Source organism: Sciurus vulgaris (genome assembly GCF_902686455.1).
Source record: "Sciurus vulgaris genome assembly, chromosome: 13".
NCBI lineage: Eukaryota > Metazoa > Chordata > Mammalia > Rodentia > Sciuridae > Sciurus > Sciurus vulgaris.
Genome location: NC_136474.1, coordinates 39,600,794 through 39,617,205, shown reverse-complemented (window position 1 = coordinate 39,617,205; position 16,412 = coordinate 39,600,794). Strand labels below are relative to the sequence as shown.

At 38.6% G+C, this 16,412-nt stretch overlaps 1 protein-coding gene across 1 annotated transcript in view; it reads left to right on the top strand.

Moving 5' to 3' along the window:
• The window catches only part of PTPRM (protein tyrosine phosphatase receptor type M), an 849,607-nt gene that overhangs the window by 720,420 nt on the left and 112,775 nt on the right, over nt 1-16,412 (top strand).

The window sequence follows — 16,412 nt, the reverse complement described above, 5'->3', positions numbered from 1 at the left end:
CACTGGGCTAAGCTGATCCATGTGTTTTCTCTTCCAAGATTCACTAGAGCCCTCCACACTATGTACCTGAGGAAACTAAGGCTTAGAGAGTTTGGTTTCCATGTCTCTAACCTGTGAGGGATGATGAGACTCAAACTCAGAACAGCTACATCCAAGGCTAATGCCACACTTTGGGTATAGCCTGGAAGTAGAATCTTCCTCCCCATCTCTCTTGTGCTTTGAGCATATAAAACCAGTAGGGATGGAGGAAATGGGAAAATGGTAAAAGCCAGAATTCTGGGTATGTCAAATATCAGGAGGAAGCATGACATTTTTCTCCTAATTGCAAGTAACAGAAATAGGAAACTATGTTTAGAAGATTCGTCAAGATGTAATCCTTTTTATTCTTACTTTTACCCCAATATAAAGAAATGGTAAAAATGTTGGGAATTAAGAAGATTATAGAATGTTAATATAAGAACTTTTATCATGTTCAGTAACTTAGTTGAGTTTGTTTTCTTTGGATGACTTTCACTTTATTTGAAAGCATTGAGTGTCAGACTTCAGCATAGATTTACTCCATTTGGCACTGAAGAGGCAATGTGGAGGAAGGCCACACAAGATCAATGCACGTTTTTCTTTTGGCATTGTGAATCAAAGCAAAGCCATATTGCACTTAAACCATTGTAATACTTTGTTTACATTAAGCAGCGCATATGTGCTCAGGTCAAGGAACAGCGGAGATGAGATGCTGCAATTTCTTGCCAGTGGTTAATATGTAGAAATGAAGATATTTCATAAAGTCAAAAAGTCAATCTCCCAAACTTAAAGAATCAAATTAGAATCTTCTAGGGGTAAAGGCAATGTTTAAAGTGGTCAAGATTTTTAAAGCTTGTTATTTTCTGTGCATGTGTACTTTTGTGTGTGTTTAGGCTCCTTTTGGCAAAGTGAAAGTATTCCTTTAATTGTCACAGGCATACTACTAGAAGAGCCACCCTTTAAAAAATATTTTTTGGTGCTCACTTGGGCAGCAAACTAGTTTCTAGCACAGTTAGGTACTTTGAAAGACTTCAATAACAGTGATTTAATGGAAAAGCCAATACATTGTCATGCTTATAAATCCAGGAGAGTTGAGGGAGAAGTAGGATGAAGGGGCATGGATGTGGAAATGGGTATGGGTATAAGCACATCTACAAAATAGGATTTTGTTTTTTTGGTATGTAATTTTGTTTCATTTCAGCATTCTGAATTGGTGGCACACAATTTCTTTAGCTCTGTTTTGGCCAACCCCAAAAGCCGTTTCTCAGTACACACCCCACTAATCTAAGAAGCTGTCTAAATGAATCTCAAGTGTATCTAATGAAAAAAGAGCTGCCTGGCTTCTTTATAATGATAACATGTGTACAACAACCAACGTTTCCTAAAAGTTTTTATTTGGGGAGCAGTGCAAACTACAGTAACCTCTGCTGTCTCCCAGGATGAACTTTTATAATATTTTACAACAGCTAATTTAACTTGAGCTCACAGTTCTAATGAAAGAAGTTGTAGGGTAAAAAGGGAGAGTCGAAATGGGTGTAGCTCTTTGGTGTCCTTGTAGACCTGGTAAACTGCCATACTTTCCTAAGCTCATGCAAAACAGGAAGTGAAAAAGCATATTGCAGAAAACTAAATTATACATAAAGTCATTAAAGCTCACCCTTCACTTCTGATTGAGGGATTGCTGCTGTCGTCAGTGAGAGCGGAGGCAAAATGAAAAAATAAATAAATGAAAGACCTGATTGCATTATACATTTTGGTTGAAATGTAATTGCTTAGCAGTTCGTTTGAAGTTCCTGGGGACGTGCAAAATGGCATGCAGCTGCTGAAAATAAGAAACGGCCATGACACACAGCATCCTTGTGAATTCGGAATCTAACCCTCGCATGTGCGGGTGCAGGACCTAGAAGGGGCTCACCACTGGTGCCAGTGTATTAATCTGCATAATCCCATCATCCCCAAACTCTCCTGTTGAAATATTTATTTTTCTTCTTGACTTGCTTTTCCACCCAGAGTGTATCTGTGGACATAGCCCATGGTTTTTACTTTTTTTTTCGAAGTGGTTTTTTAACTGCCTCTTTGAAAGTGTTTGACTTGACAAACTCTTTAGCAAGGTTGCAAATTCCCCCTTTTCCAAGATCATATATCCTGGAAAATGTTCTCATCTGTCACATCTGATTGTGAGAACACTGGGAAAGGATGGGATGCAGCCATGACCTCTCTTAGGGTCCTCTTCCACTTCTGGGAATGGCAAACGGAAAGGGAAGTCAGCATCTGTTCAAAACTTCGCAGCTCCAAGGCCTGCCGTAGCAGGCAGGGCTGGAGAAGGAAGTACACTTTTCTGACCCTTAACTGCCAGGACACTGCGGATTGCTGCCGGCTCTTTAGTGTTTTTTGTTTTTTGTTTTTTGTTTTTTTGTTTTTTTTTGGTTTTTTTTTAATCAATTCTAGTATCCCCGAGAAGCCCTGCCAGAGGAGTGGGAAGTAGCCTTGCTGTCCCATGTACCACCCTCCCTTTCACTGGATCCTGTACATCCAAAGCCATGGAGGAGGGCTGAGCCCGCCTCTGGCTCACAGGACTGTAGCATGAAACACAGCATCTCCCTGTCTGCATGAACCAGGGCTTCACTAAGAAATCAGTAATAATGACACATCCTGAAAAATAAAGGATAGGAATGTCCACTGTGGAAAGAATGTTCTGAGAGAGAGAAATCCTGTGTATCCCACACTGACTTAATCTGCAAAGGGAGGACCATGCCTACCCCAGCCAGGTTCTATTTTCTGCACTTTGCTGACATCCCCTAAAAGTGTTCTGCTTCACTTACTCTAAATAAGTGTTCATTAAACAACCTCAGCTTAAAAAAAAAAAAAAAAAGAAAAGAAAAGAAAGAAAGAAAGAAAGAAATCTGACTTCATAGGTAGTGTCGTTTCCTAGGCCACAGTGGAAAGTTCCCCCTTTTAAATTAGTCCATTGGCATTCCAGGTTTCACATCAGAGTCACCTCAATTTTAATACGTGTGGATTCATCACTAGGAAAGAGTTATCTGTAAGAAAGCTCATTGTTTTCATTTGCTTGGGCTGCCAAAACAAAGTAGCAGCCCCTGGGTAATTTAAACAACAGAAACTTATCTTCTTACCATTTGGAGCCTGAAAGTCCCAGATCAAGGTATGGCAGGATTGGTTTCCTCCCTTGCCACCTTGACTTGCATAGCCCTAGTATCATTCTGAAGTATCTGTGGATTAGTACCTCAACATGTGAATTTTGGGGAGACACATTTCACTAACACTAAGAAAATCATATTTCTCATTCAGAAAGACTGGGATATCGTGTAGTTTGCAATCCAACCAAGGTATCTTCTATGAGAAGTTTAGGTTAGACACACCAGCAGCCCCACTGTAGAGTACCCTGTAAATCATAATTTGAACTATCTAAAATGGTAGCTACTAGCACATGTGGCTATTTAAATACAATTGATTCTAATAAATTACATTCAAAATTACTTTCCTCAATCACCCTAGCCTCATTGCAAGTGTTCAATAGCCACAAGTGGTCTAGTGGCCATCATATTGGAGAGTGCAGAAGTGGGACATTTCTATCAAAGTAAAAACACCTTTATCTCTCACATTCTGGAGGGGCCATATCCATTGACTTTGTGAGGTATGAAAGTCACTCTGCAGCAAATATCCTGCAGCTACCTGCTTTGTGCCCAGCTCTGTGCCATGGAATTTTTAAAGTGAGGACATGGGTCTTCTTATCAGGCATCACATAATCTATGGTGATTAAAATAAAGTTCTGCATGTCAGATATATTGAGAAACTCAAGGGGCACATGCTAATGGCTACCACAGAATTTGGGAGGAGAAAAAAGAAAGCTCAGTGCAAACCAGAGAAGAAAATGCAAGCAAGAGGCAGGCAGGGATAATGAAGAAGGGGTCCCCTGCTGGAGCAATGGTGTATCCCACTGAAGTTGGGACACCACCAGCAGAGAAGGCAGTCGTTTTCTTGCCCTTTATTTGGACATAGAGTAACACCAATGTTTTCCTTCTCTCTTCTTCTCAGCTTCTCTTGCTCTTTTGCAGCTTTTCTTTTTCATTTGTCAGTACAGCCTTGGACCCTGGCAGATCTTGGAAGATGCACAGCTTTCCTTCACTCTCCAGTCTTCCTCTGGAACTATTTATTTCCTGCTCTCTTCTCCTCCAACAAGTAGGAGGCTTGTTGTAGGGCTTACCTTGCTGGCAGCACCAGCCAGTGGCTCTTAAGCACTGTCTGTGATGAGGGAGGAGCTGAGCAGCAAGGCTGACACTCATTTGGACTGTCTAGGGAACTTGACTGATAAATTTGAGAGCCAGTGACGACTTTGGCCTCAGCCTTTTCAGCAGTTCTATCCTTTCTCAAGAGATGCAGGAAGCATTCAGAAACATGGGTAATGGGCCATTCGCAGTCATTCAGTTAGAGGAGGAATAGGGAAAGAAAGGCACATAAGGGTCATCTAGGAGAGTCTGAGTGATCTTCACAGATGTGTTTAAGGAAGTCATGTAACATACTAAGTATTGATACAGACACTGCCATTACTGGTTCAATGTTGAGTGTTCAATGTTCATTACTATTAAATTTAGTAATCTAATTATCAGACATTACAAATTTTGTAGTGTTTTTAATCAAAAATCATTCTTTTGGAATCTAAGACTTGGGGGATCTTAGACATCACACCAAAGTACACCACAAAAGAAGAAAATCAAGAAATTGGACTTTATCAAAATTTAAAACTTTTGCTCTGTGAAATATATCATTAAAACGGTGAAAAAACAAACTGTATGTTGGGGAAGAAATGGTAACCCACATGTCTGACAAAGGACTTGTATCCTGGAAATAAAAAGAACTCATAAAACTTTATGAAAAATACCAATCCAATTAGAAATAGGCAAAGACATGAAAGGTGCTTCACCAAAGAGACTGACTGTGTTGGAGGAAAATAAATTAACACATGAGAAGATCATCAACATGATACACCATTGTGAAAACACAAATTAATGAAGTATAATTGTACACATATCAGAACAGCTAAAATAAAAAATAGGGTCAATACCAAATGTTGATGAGGATGTGGAGAAATTGCTTCTGTCATAAACTGATGGTGAAATGTAAAATGGTACAGTCAGTCTGGAAAACAGTTTGGCAGTTCTTAAAAATCAAACACATATCTACGTTGTAACCCTGCAGGAGCACCCCTGGGCATTTATCCCAGAGAAATGAAAACTTACATCTCCACAAAGCCTTGTAAGTTAATATCCATAATAACTTTATTGGTAATAGCCAAAACCTGGAAACAGTACAATTTTTCTTTACTGTGGGAATGAATAAACAAACTGGTATGTCCATACCATAACTCAGCCATGAAAAGGAACGAACTATTGATACATGCAGTAACTTTGGTAGATCTAAAGGTCACTGTGCTGTGGGAAAAGGGGCACATACTTCATGATTCCATTTAGAGAAATTCTAGAAATGTTATAGAAATTAAAAAGTTGAAGAGTAGACTTGTGGATGTTGAGAATTAAGAGTGGTTAGGTGACTGTGAAGAGATTTCATTGTGATAATGGACTAATTTTGTATTTTTGGGGGGTAGCAGTTACACAAATTTACAGGTGACATAAAACATCATAGAGTTATACACAGAAGCTGTGCCAGTTTCTATTTCCTGGTTTTGATATTGTACTTTGGTGAGGAGTACATGAGACCTCTCCATATTGTCTTTGCAACTTCCCATGAATCTGTATGTACTTAAAAATTAAAAGTTATTGTTTGTTGTAATTTTAATTTTTTAAAGTTGTTAGTTACCAACATGATGTCTTAACTCACTGGTAGTAATAGTTATTCATTAAAATTAATTTTAAAATATGCTGAGGTCTCTTTTCATGAGCATAAGTTACAGCTATAATGAGAGAGTGAAGGACTCATGTCAGTGAAGTTGACCTCTCTGAGAAATTTTAGGTAAAGAACTTATCACTGTACTTGGAACACAGCAAGTCAGCTGTACATGTGGTATTATTAATGTTACCTGTTGTTTTTATTAATACCACTGAATTAATAGCTTATTACAATTGCAGTGAAACTAGTCTTAAGTAATCAAAATCTTTTGAGCCCAAGATTTTTTTCCTTATTACCCTTCTTGGTAAAATTCCACATTCCCTTTCAGGAATTTTATTTGCTGAAACAAAGATTTAGATATCATGTGAAAATTCATTCTTTTTTTTAGGATGGAGCTAGTAATAGAGGTCCTCCAAGGGCATTAGATCTTTGTTGTTTGCATTTCAGAATTGACCCTTAACTTACCTTCTTTTACTTTTGACTCGTTGCCTTCTCTAAAATGTTCTGTGATGGTACTTTTAATAGCATGAAGCATCTTACTTTTAGTTTAATCCCAAAACTTGTAGTTCTAAATAAAAAATTGAACCCTATGCTCCCAGTATTAATCTAATGTCTAGAAACTTGAATTAGGGCCAGCTTTTCATTTTTTAAAAAACATCAGCAGATTCTAAATACAACTTTGGCTACTTCCTTTTAGCATCTGACCTTGGTTCACTTAAACTAATTGTCATCCTTTCAGCAAATTGTGATTATGAAGGGGAAAGTAAAAACTGTACTGTAAAACATTGGAGGAATTTTTTAAAATTATGAGTACAATACCACCCCTGTAAAAAGTGCCTTTTCAGATTATTCTCAAACATGATAGCTCTTTATTTTATATTAGATATGAGTATATAATTGTTAAAACATTTTCTTCAGACTCAGGTTCAAAAATATTAAATTTAAATGTATTTATGATGTATGAATCTTCTGATTTATATACATGTATACATACATACATATATATATTTACAAGCAGTCTGAGTAACTCCGAAGTGGTGGGAGCCACAGCCCTTAATATGAAAGGACATTTGGATAAAAATCAGTCAAGAAAGAAGAGCCTCTGTGACCCCCGAAATACTGTTTAGTTATAATTTTTAATAAAACTATTTGCTTTTACGAGTACACTTTGGGCTGGGGTTTAGCTCAGCAGTAGAACAATTGTCTAGCACACCTGTGAAGCCCTCGTTTTGATCTCCAGCACCACAAAAAAAAATATGAAATGAAAATGAAAAATAAGAGGAGACATTGGGCTTTCTGACAGTAAACTGAGATGTAATTATTTTTCGCTAAACTGTTTGAAAAGGTATTTCTAATCTTGTTTTCTAAATTTTAAAATAATTCTCTATTGTAAAATTAACCTTTAATCATAACCACTTGGGTATTGCAGGAAGACTCTGGGAATTGTACTGAGAGATTTTACAAATTAATACATGTCAAAAATAGAGTCACAAATCGCACATTAAAATTCCTTTTTCTGCTACACTATTCATATCCAAGACTGTCATCTCTAAATAAGTATCCTTAGCCTTTCAATCACATTTGATAGAGCTTATGTGCTGATTTCTGAGGTGAGGACTTTTAAAATCCACAGCTCTCCAAGGAACACCACCGAAAGGAAGATATTTGCTTTTTTTTTCCGCAGAGGGGCAAGAATAAAACATACCCCAGCGGTGGAGGTGGATTTAGCTCAGTGGTAGAGTGCATGCTGAGCATGTGCGAGGCTTTGGGTTTAACCTCAGCACGAAAAGAACAACTACCCCCAGTACTGAAAGAACACAGTAAGCAAACGTGTCTTGTCATCATAGTCTCAGGCTTTAGCATTAGAACCAGAGCCATCAGTAGCAGCCTTTATTAATCACTCACTGCATGCTAGCTGCATTGCACAGGTTGAGTCTCACAGTCCTTCCAATGGCTATGTGATCTGTAGGGAGACTTGCTAGGTTTTCAAGTAGGAAAGTGACAGGGGACCTGGCATGCATTAAGGAGCTCACTCTGAGACAAGCATATAACTGGAGAGTGGTAGAGGGAACAGTTAGGAAGCCACTGCAATGACGCAGGCAAGAGGTAAGTAAGAACTCAACTTTTCTGGCAGCTCTCAGGAGGAAAGGAGATGCTGGATTTTTTTTGCAGAAACCTCCATTTACCTCTAGCTGTTTTCAGGTTAATTTTCCTCAGGGAGGTGCTCTTCCTTGTCTCTGAAGACCTGGGTGCCTGTAAAACCGGCTAAGTGACAAACCAGTTTCAAGTCAGATGCAGAGGTGGAGGAAATTACAGTTCTCCAGCAGCGCTAGCATCCTAAACTCTCATGGTATCTGCATCAGAGGGTAGACGAAAATTGCTATCTCTGAAATGTGGGTGGCTTTCCCTGAGGGAGGGCCTCAACCCAGCATGACTTGTGAAAATTACAAAGCAATTGAATCAGATACTTTCAAGTAGTTTAAACAGTGTAGTCTTTTTTTTTTTTTTTTTAAGTACTTGTTTAGGTCACTCATTAATATTACTGATTTGGCACCCCATGTGATTACTTTGACCTTGGGATTTCCAAGATAATGCAGTGAGAACAGGGACAGATCCATGTTCTGGAATCTTTCAATGGTTGATTGATCTCATTGATAAACAGGATAACCAAGAGATAGGTAAGACCCAACTCAAACAGAAATCAAAAAAGTAACCTTTGACTAAATTTTAACTGAAAAATGTAAATACTGCTATAAAGCCCTTGCTGTCCAACCCTCACTACCTGTTCTCATTCAATAATAAGCAGCAAAGACCCTTTGAGGGAAGAATATGTCTGCATATTTGAATTTCAATTTGATGAAAAGTCTGTTCAAAATGAGCACTTGAAAGCCCCCTTCTGGGTCAAATGCTAGGAAAGCAAGGACTTCCCAAAACTCTAATCTGAGAACATCATCACATGTACAGGAAGCCAGAGGCCTCCAGCCCTAAGAAGGCATCCCAATCAACAGGGAGCCCGGGGCACTGCTGAGGATGTGCATCTCTTTTATTGATCTGTCTTTGGGCATGCAAAGGGAAGAGAAATGCAGGTCAGGAAAGGGTTAAGAAGTCCTTACCGGTCATTCTCTGCTTCTTAAAATTAATGCTGCATTGACATTCACCCTCACCCCAATTATATAGAAAGCACCCCTTTTTAAAGATTCTCTACCATGTGTGCATCAGTCTCTGTAATTCCACTGAACATTGGCCTTGTCCATAGAATGTTCTGCAGCCAGGATTGCTTCACAATTACCATTTTCACCACTTTTTCCTCCAACACTCAACTGAAGGGCTGATGCACATGTTTCCCCCCCACCCCTCTCTCTCTCTCTCTCTCAGTATTTTATTAGTGATTCTCAAAGTTTTTTCTGCTTCAGTACCCTTGAAGGATATGTCACATTATTGCCAGAAATTGAGTACTTCAAGGATTCTGAATGTAGGAAAAAGGGGTGCTCCTGAAATTGGGCAAATGTAAAGAGAAAGAAAAGTAAGTAGATTGAGGGTTCCTCCAGGATACATATTTTCCTATTCCCCCAGAAGAATCACTGTGCAGATGGTGGCAGGGCTGTGTGTCACTGAACTTATTCCATAAAAAGTGGAAACCAGACATGCTGGGTAGTGTGTGAGATGTGACCAAGGTGACTTCAGAATGCTACATGTACAGTGCAATGCAGCACACACTAAGCCCCAAGCTCTCAGCCAACTGTGTGGCCAAATGGCAATAACACTGAGTTCAAATGGGGAGATCAGGCTCTGGGCCCCAGCTCTTCTACTTATTAGCTCTCTATTCCAGAGGAGCCTCAATTTCCTAATTTATGCAACAGAATTAAAAATGCTTATCTGAGACTGAGGTGTACTTTAAATGGTAGAGTACTTGCCCAGCATGCACAGGCCCTGGGTTCCATCCCCAGTACTGGAAAAAATACTGCTCATTGAATAGTTTCAAAAACCATATAAGCATATATTAATCAGCAGGAAGTATATGACTTTGATGTGAAAATTCATTTATAAAACCTTTCATTCGGTGTAATATTCCAAAGAATAAGAATCAAGTTCTAAAACTCAGCTAAACAATAAGAGGACTGTTCTGGGCACTAAAACACCACAGACTTTTAAAACTGCAACCCTGTACTCCATTGTTAGAAGAGAAACATTAGGTAAAGGAAAGTAGTCACAGGGCAAGTGCTGCTGAGATTTCCACCCTCTTGAATCTGGCAAAATAAAATTAAAAAAAAAATTCTGCAAAATTTTAAATTGGATTAAGTTGCAACATTGGCCACTTGAAATGCTGAGAAACTATCAACTTCTTTAAAAGAATCAATGAGGGCTGACTTTGTGGTTTAGTGGTAGAACACTTGCCTAGCATGTGTGAAGCACTGGGTTTGATCCTCAGCACCTCTAAAAAATAAATAAAATAAAGGTATTGTGTCCGTCTACAACTCAAAAAAAGAAAGAAAGAAAAAACAATCAATGTACATTCACATTTAGATTTCAGTTAGATGCTCAGAAATAACAAAGTCTAGATACTAGTTTCCACCCAATCCCCACATTCTTTGCCTTTGAAGCATCACTTGTTCCCTTTGAATGCCTTTGTCTTGGACATCAGAGAATGACAGTGACCAGTGATCACTGCAACCACTGGGCCTGAACTTCAAGGAGACCTCTTCCCATCAGCATTACCACTTTGTGGTCCATCAGGCAAAGTGAGGAATCTTCAGTTGCTTTAGTGCTGTAGCAATAAATAGTTTATATGGACCTCATAAAATGAATGCTTGGAAGAATGAGAAGTATGGGCAGAAAACAAAGAAAGTTCAGAGACTCTGCATGCTCCAGTGAGTTCATCTCCCTTCTTTCAGGGTGATGACTTTAGTCATTTTACGTGCTCAATTTTATTCATAAGAGGAAGGGAGGAAAATTTCGATTTCAGAAGCTTCTGAAACACTTGACCCTGTGCTGTCTGAAAACATACTGTACATTATGTCCAGCCTTGACCTGCATCCCTTTCTGGAAGCTTTTCTTGTGCATAGAATATTCTCTCTCTCTCTCTCTCTCTCTCTCTCCCCCCTCCCCCCTCCCCCTCTCCCCCTCTCCCCTTCTCTCTTCCTCCCTCCCCCGCCCCCTCTCTCTCTTTTAATATCTGGGAACTGTGGCATATTTAACAGACTGAATCATTTTGGAGTAACATTCTCCAGAGGTGGGCAACTGAGATATAGAATTATATCCTGTGGAAAATGATGGTGGTTTGAGGGGTGGGGGAGGAGGTTATTGAATCACAAAAACATGTTTCTTATTCAGAAAAAAATGACAGTGTGCAGGATGTTCAATTTCCTTCTGCACTGTGCCCATGGAGAGTGCTGCATCTTAAAGCAGAGAGTCATTGGTATTCACTGGAGCTTGCCTGGTTTCATTTTTATTGTTTCAGAGACTTATTACTCTTTTAGAGTGGTTCCCAGGTTTGCTGCCTTTTCTCAGTATATATGAGCTAAGGTAGTCAGAGGAAACACTTTAATTACATTTTAAGTAGAATAAAAGCATAACTATATTTATGAAAATTCTAACAGAAGGTGCAGTGAGACCATTAACTTAAATCCCCAAAATATATAAAGTGTTTTTTTTTTCATAATAAAAAAATTCATAGTTGGTGCATTAAATTGTACCTGCATATTAAAAAATCTGCCCTAAACACTAAATATTGCCTAAATGTGCACATCATATTCAAAATTCCTCCTATAAAAAAAGTGTCGGGAACATGGGCCATCATCATCTGTCTCCCAGGCTTGTCCTTAAGTTGATGCTCCTAGGATAGCAAGTCCTTGTCCCCAAATGATGATTTTCGGTTTAGTTCCCCATCCATTGCTTCTGTTCTCTCTCATTGGGCCTCTTCCCCAAATCATCTGTGCTTTGCTCATATTTGATTTTATGAACCTGCTCATAATTTTGTCAAGCAAAAACCGTGAGATGAAAGAAAGAGGAGGAATTGGAGACTGTACTTCAAGTGGAACATAATAGAGAAATTTAAGGAGCAGATAAGCAAAATTTCCCATGAGCCCTTAGCTTATGTTTGGAAAATTCTGACTCCTTCAAGAAACAATGTTTTTTTCAATCTCAGCACCAGGAGGATTCAAAATCTGGTGTGCTCTACTTTCAACAAATTGATAGAAGCCATTCTTCTCTAGATACGACATAGATTATGTGTTGATTACTTTTTTCCCGATATTGGTTCAAAATAGAATACTAATCAAAGAATTTAGTCATTCAATTTATGTAATTTTAAGGAACTTGTATGACTTTTGACCTCTTAAAAAGATAGCTAAAGAAGCATTTTTCTTTAGAACACAGAAAAATGCACGGAAAAAAAAAAACTTGTGTTTTGATTTTGCTTAATTCATTAAAAGATAGTTACAAAAACAAGAACTATGTGGAAAAGAACATAACAGAATTATTGAACAGCAGAATTGCAGATGGCCCCAGGGACATGATCCATAGACATATTTTGCTGATGGATTTATTAGTGACTCTGTCTATCTCATGGTCTGAAAAAATAAAGTAAAAAACAAACACACACAAAAAAAGAGGTGAATTGCCAGGGGCTTCATAGAAACCTCAGTCTTTCAGGGGAAGTAAAAGTGAAAGAATAAAGTATGCATACTACATTAAGGCCCTCACATCTGTGTCAGGCCTGGTTGTGGATTAGTTGTGTACTCCACAGTGCCAATGACCAGCGTTCTTGCCCCAGTGACTATTTTTGCTCTGAGAATGTCTAAACCAGAAAGGCAGTGAGGAACTTAGCAAGTGAAAGATCCCTGCAGCATATCATGGCTTCTCTGAATACCCTGTTATAGATAAAGTTTTATTTTCTAACTAGAAACTTAAACAGTTGACTTTTATCCTTGTTTGGGCATAAGAGGGTGTCTAAAGGTAAATTTTTTTCCTCTGATATTTTGAAAGTATATACTAATGAAAAGCTGCAACATTTAAAACTGAGTCTAAGGAAAAATTTTAAACCACATAGAACAAGGAAGCAGAAGCAGGAGAAGTCAATCTAGAAAGCCCCTGGTTTCTTCTCTTTGGGGTCCCCTAGGTATATTACTACTTTTCCAGGCCAAGGGTAAGAACACCTGGGCTAATGATGCTAATGTAATTGGAAGCAGAACTATTGCAGAAAATGCAAACCACAGTCACCATGTCCACAGGAGGCCAGTAGGCAGTGGCTTTCTTCTGTGGAAGCAATAGTCATCTGGTCTTTTTCTCAAAGCACCTCTTGTTTTTATTTGTTGTGTTAAATTTCTTTTTTTGCCATTCAATTAATTCACAGAATATCTAGGTGGGAAATTGGGAGGGTCACAGCAAGGACTCCCAGCTTCTCTTGCTATTGCTTCCCTGCAATGAACATAAATCATTTAAGAAAAAAATTGCTATTTTAGAAAAAATAATCAACATTTAGACAAAATTTACTTGGTGTCTTTTATATTCTCTTGTTGTAAACCTTCATTTAGAGACAAAGAGGTATGATCTAGGTGTGGAAAGCAATTGTTGGCTGCATGTATATAAGTAGACTTAGTACTCTTTTCCCCTTCAATGTCATTGTCAGGACAGGAGCAGTGGATTAAGAGTGAGAACAGACTGAGGTCTGTCCATCTCACGTCCCTCAGCTGGAGAGCTGGGAGGTCATCCCCCTGAGCCTGGCTGCATTAATGCTTAGATGTAGACACTACTTGGACCCCATCCTTCTGAAAACTGTAGTGCTCAATTGGAATGAGACTGAGTATTTTTCTATTTGTTGATTTGTGTCCATTTCCTGGTTATCAGTGAAATGAAAACAATGAAATTACAAGAATTGTTTTTAAATACAAGGATTTTTGATAATCCTGTGATTACCACAAATGCTAAAAAGCACAGGTGCAACGTGGATGCCAGACCCCTCAGGAAAACCTCTGTTAGGAGCAGGAGGGGACTCTTGGGGCACAGGTGTGGGCCATGCCTTGGGGACCTGGGAGCATTTCCCCTTGGGTTGAAGCTGTGGATTTATTGGGAAACTTCAGTCTCCCTCAAAGTCAGTTATCTTCTTCTGTCTTCCTACAAAGAAAAAAAAAGAGAACCTTTAAGATGGGGAGAAAAGGCAGGGGGAAGTAAAATGTTATTAAATCATGACAAACTCAAAGTAAAATTACATTGTTGCAAGTCAAATAATAGTCATTATTCAACTATAAAAATAATTGTCATTCATAGAGTAACAAAGACGCTATTCAAAGCAAGAGTATCTGACTTCAAAATCCCTTGAGCTATTTTTAAATACATATAATAGAGCAAAATAGAAGTTAAAGTTTTGTGTCTTGCTACATGTTACATGTTTATGTTCTCCTGATTGTATCATGGTCTTGTTCTAGATGGGATAAACTAGTGATTTTTTTTTAATGCTAGTATTTTTATTGGTTTAGTTTATTAGTAACCCCAAAATGTTTTTATGTGTATTCCTCCTACATTCTCCAGAATTTTATCCTCTAACTAGTAATGTATGATGTGGCTCTATTAATAGAGCTATTGGCATATACTACATTAATGTAAAAACTGTTGTGTTAATTATTTATCAATTATGTTCACAGCTGAGGGACTATAAGACCATGCATTTAAAATTCGGCCCTTATTGTCTTTTTGCTCTTGCATGGTATAAATTGGTGTCTGCTCCTGCTGTTCCATGGCATAGATGTACCAGTGACCAGATCTTGAAGCCTGAGAGGGACACACCTGGGATTAGGCACTCTTCCAGCCAGTCTTTTAGGAGATCTGAGTTATGTGATAAGAGCAGGATCAAGATTGAGCAAGTCAAAAAAAGCATGAATTTTACCCTCTGTGGCCAAAAGAAATCTACAAACTGTGGAACAAACACAGGCAGTGCTGTGGGTTGAGTGTGGTTTTCCCCCCAGGGATCATGTGTTGGGCCTGGTGAGAGGTCCTAGGTCAACTAGAGTATGCCCCCAGGAAGGACTGTGGGACCCTAGCCTCTCTGATTTCCTATCTGGAGATATGATCACTCCCCGTCACACATGTGCCTACCATGATAGCATCCACCATTAGAGCCTCATTAGAAACCAACATGTGGGGCCACCTGATCTTGGACTTTCAGCCGCTGAAACTGTGAGCTAAATAAACCTCTTTTCTTCATAAGTAGCCTGTCTCGGGTATTTTATTATAATAATGAAGAGTAGGCCAAGACAGACAAGTTTTCCAAGTCTTAGAATCCCCTCACACATTCGAGCTATAGAAAAAAACTTTAAAATTAAAGCCAAGGCATACTGTAACCAAATAATGTAGTTGTTTATTCATTCCATAACTAATTATTGAATTCCTACTATGAGGCAGGGGCTCTCGGCAAATAAAAAATGATAAGCATGTAGTCCCTGCTCTCAGGGAGTTCACAGCTTGGTGGCAGAAATAGACATAGAAACTGCAGAACATGCCAAGCACTATCTGCTATATACATGGTCAGGATGCCATGTGATATGCAGGTGGCAGGAGCAGAGAATTCCTGGGGTCTGTGAGTACTTGTGTCCTATTGTGGCAGTTGTGTCCTATTGTGGAGAGCAAATTATCTAGTAAGAGAACAGAACCCAGAAAAAGGAATAAGTCATGTTCACTTGAACCACAGACCTAACTATTGGCAAGGGATGGAAGTGCTTGACCACAATTGTGGGATGGAGATTAGGGAGTAAGGAAGAGTTTCCATTTTGAAGAACTTGTTGAAAGGCATCTTGGGGCATGCTTGAAGGCACACGATCCTGGTGCCGTGCTCCATGGCCTTCAAATATTTCAGAATAGTGTACCTACTCTACCTTTATTTTTCCTTCCTTCCCCAATTTTCTACTTTTCCAGATGGGACCAAGAAGTCTAAGCTGTGGCAAAGACAGGAAATCAGTTCTACTAAATCTTTTTTGCTACAGTTCTTCCCATAACCTCCTGAATAGCTGATTTCACAGAAAGAAGATGTCACGTGGACTAAAGTGGAAATAAAAGTCCCATTTTTTTTCCTTTGTCCACTGATGGCAGAAGACATTTTCATTATAACTAGAACTGAAAGAAAATCTAATAACATGAAGATTAAAGACCCAGGGCATAATAATGCCAAATCCTTAAATAAATGGACATCTGAGCTCCATTAAAAATGAAGAGAAAACTCCAGCAGAGTATATTACCAGATTTTATCCTTAAAGTCATAAAGTCTTAGCTTACCTACTTTTCACCATTTTAACCAAAAACTAACCTTTCGGTTAGCAATTTTTGATGAAAAAAAATAGATGTTTTCCTGTCTCCTACAAGACTATTGAAAAGTGGTAATATGATTAATAAATTGAGAAAAATTAATGTTTTCTGTATTATTCAGGTAGGATGGGTATGACCATGTGACCTTTTTTTTTTTTTTTTTTTTTTTTTTTTTTGTGATACTGGGGATCTAACTCAGGGCCTTGTGCTTGCAAAGCAAGCACTCTACCAGCTGA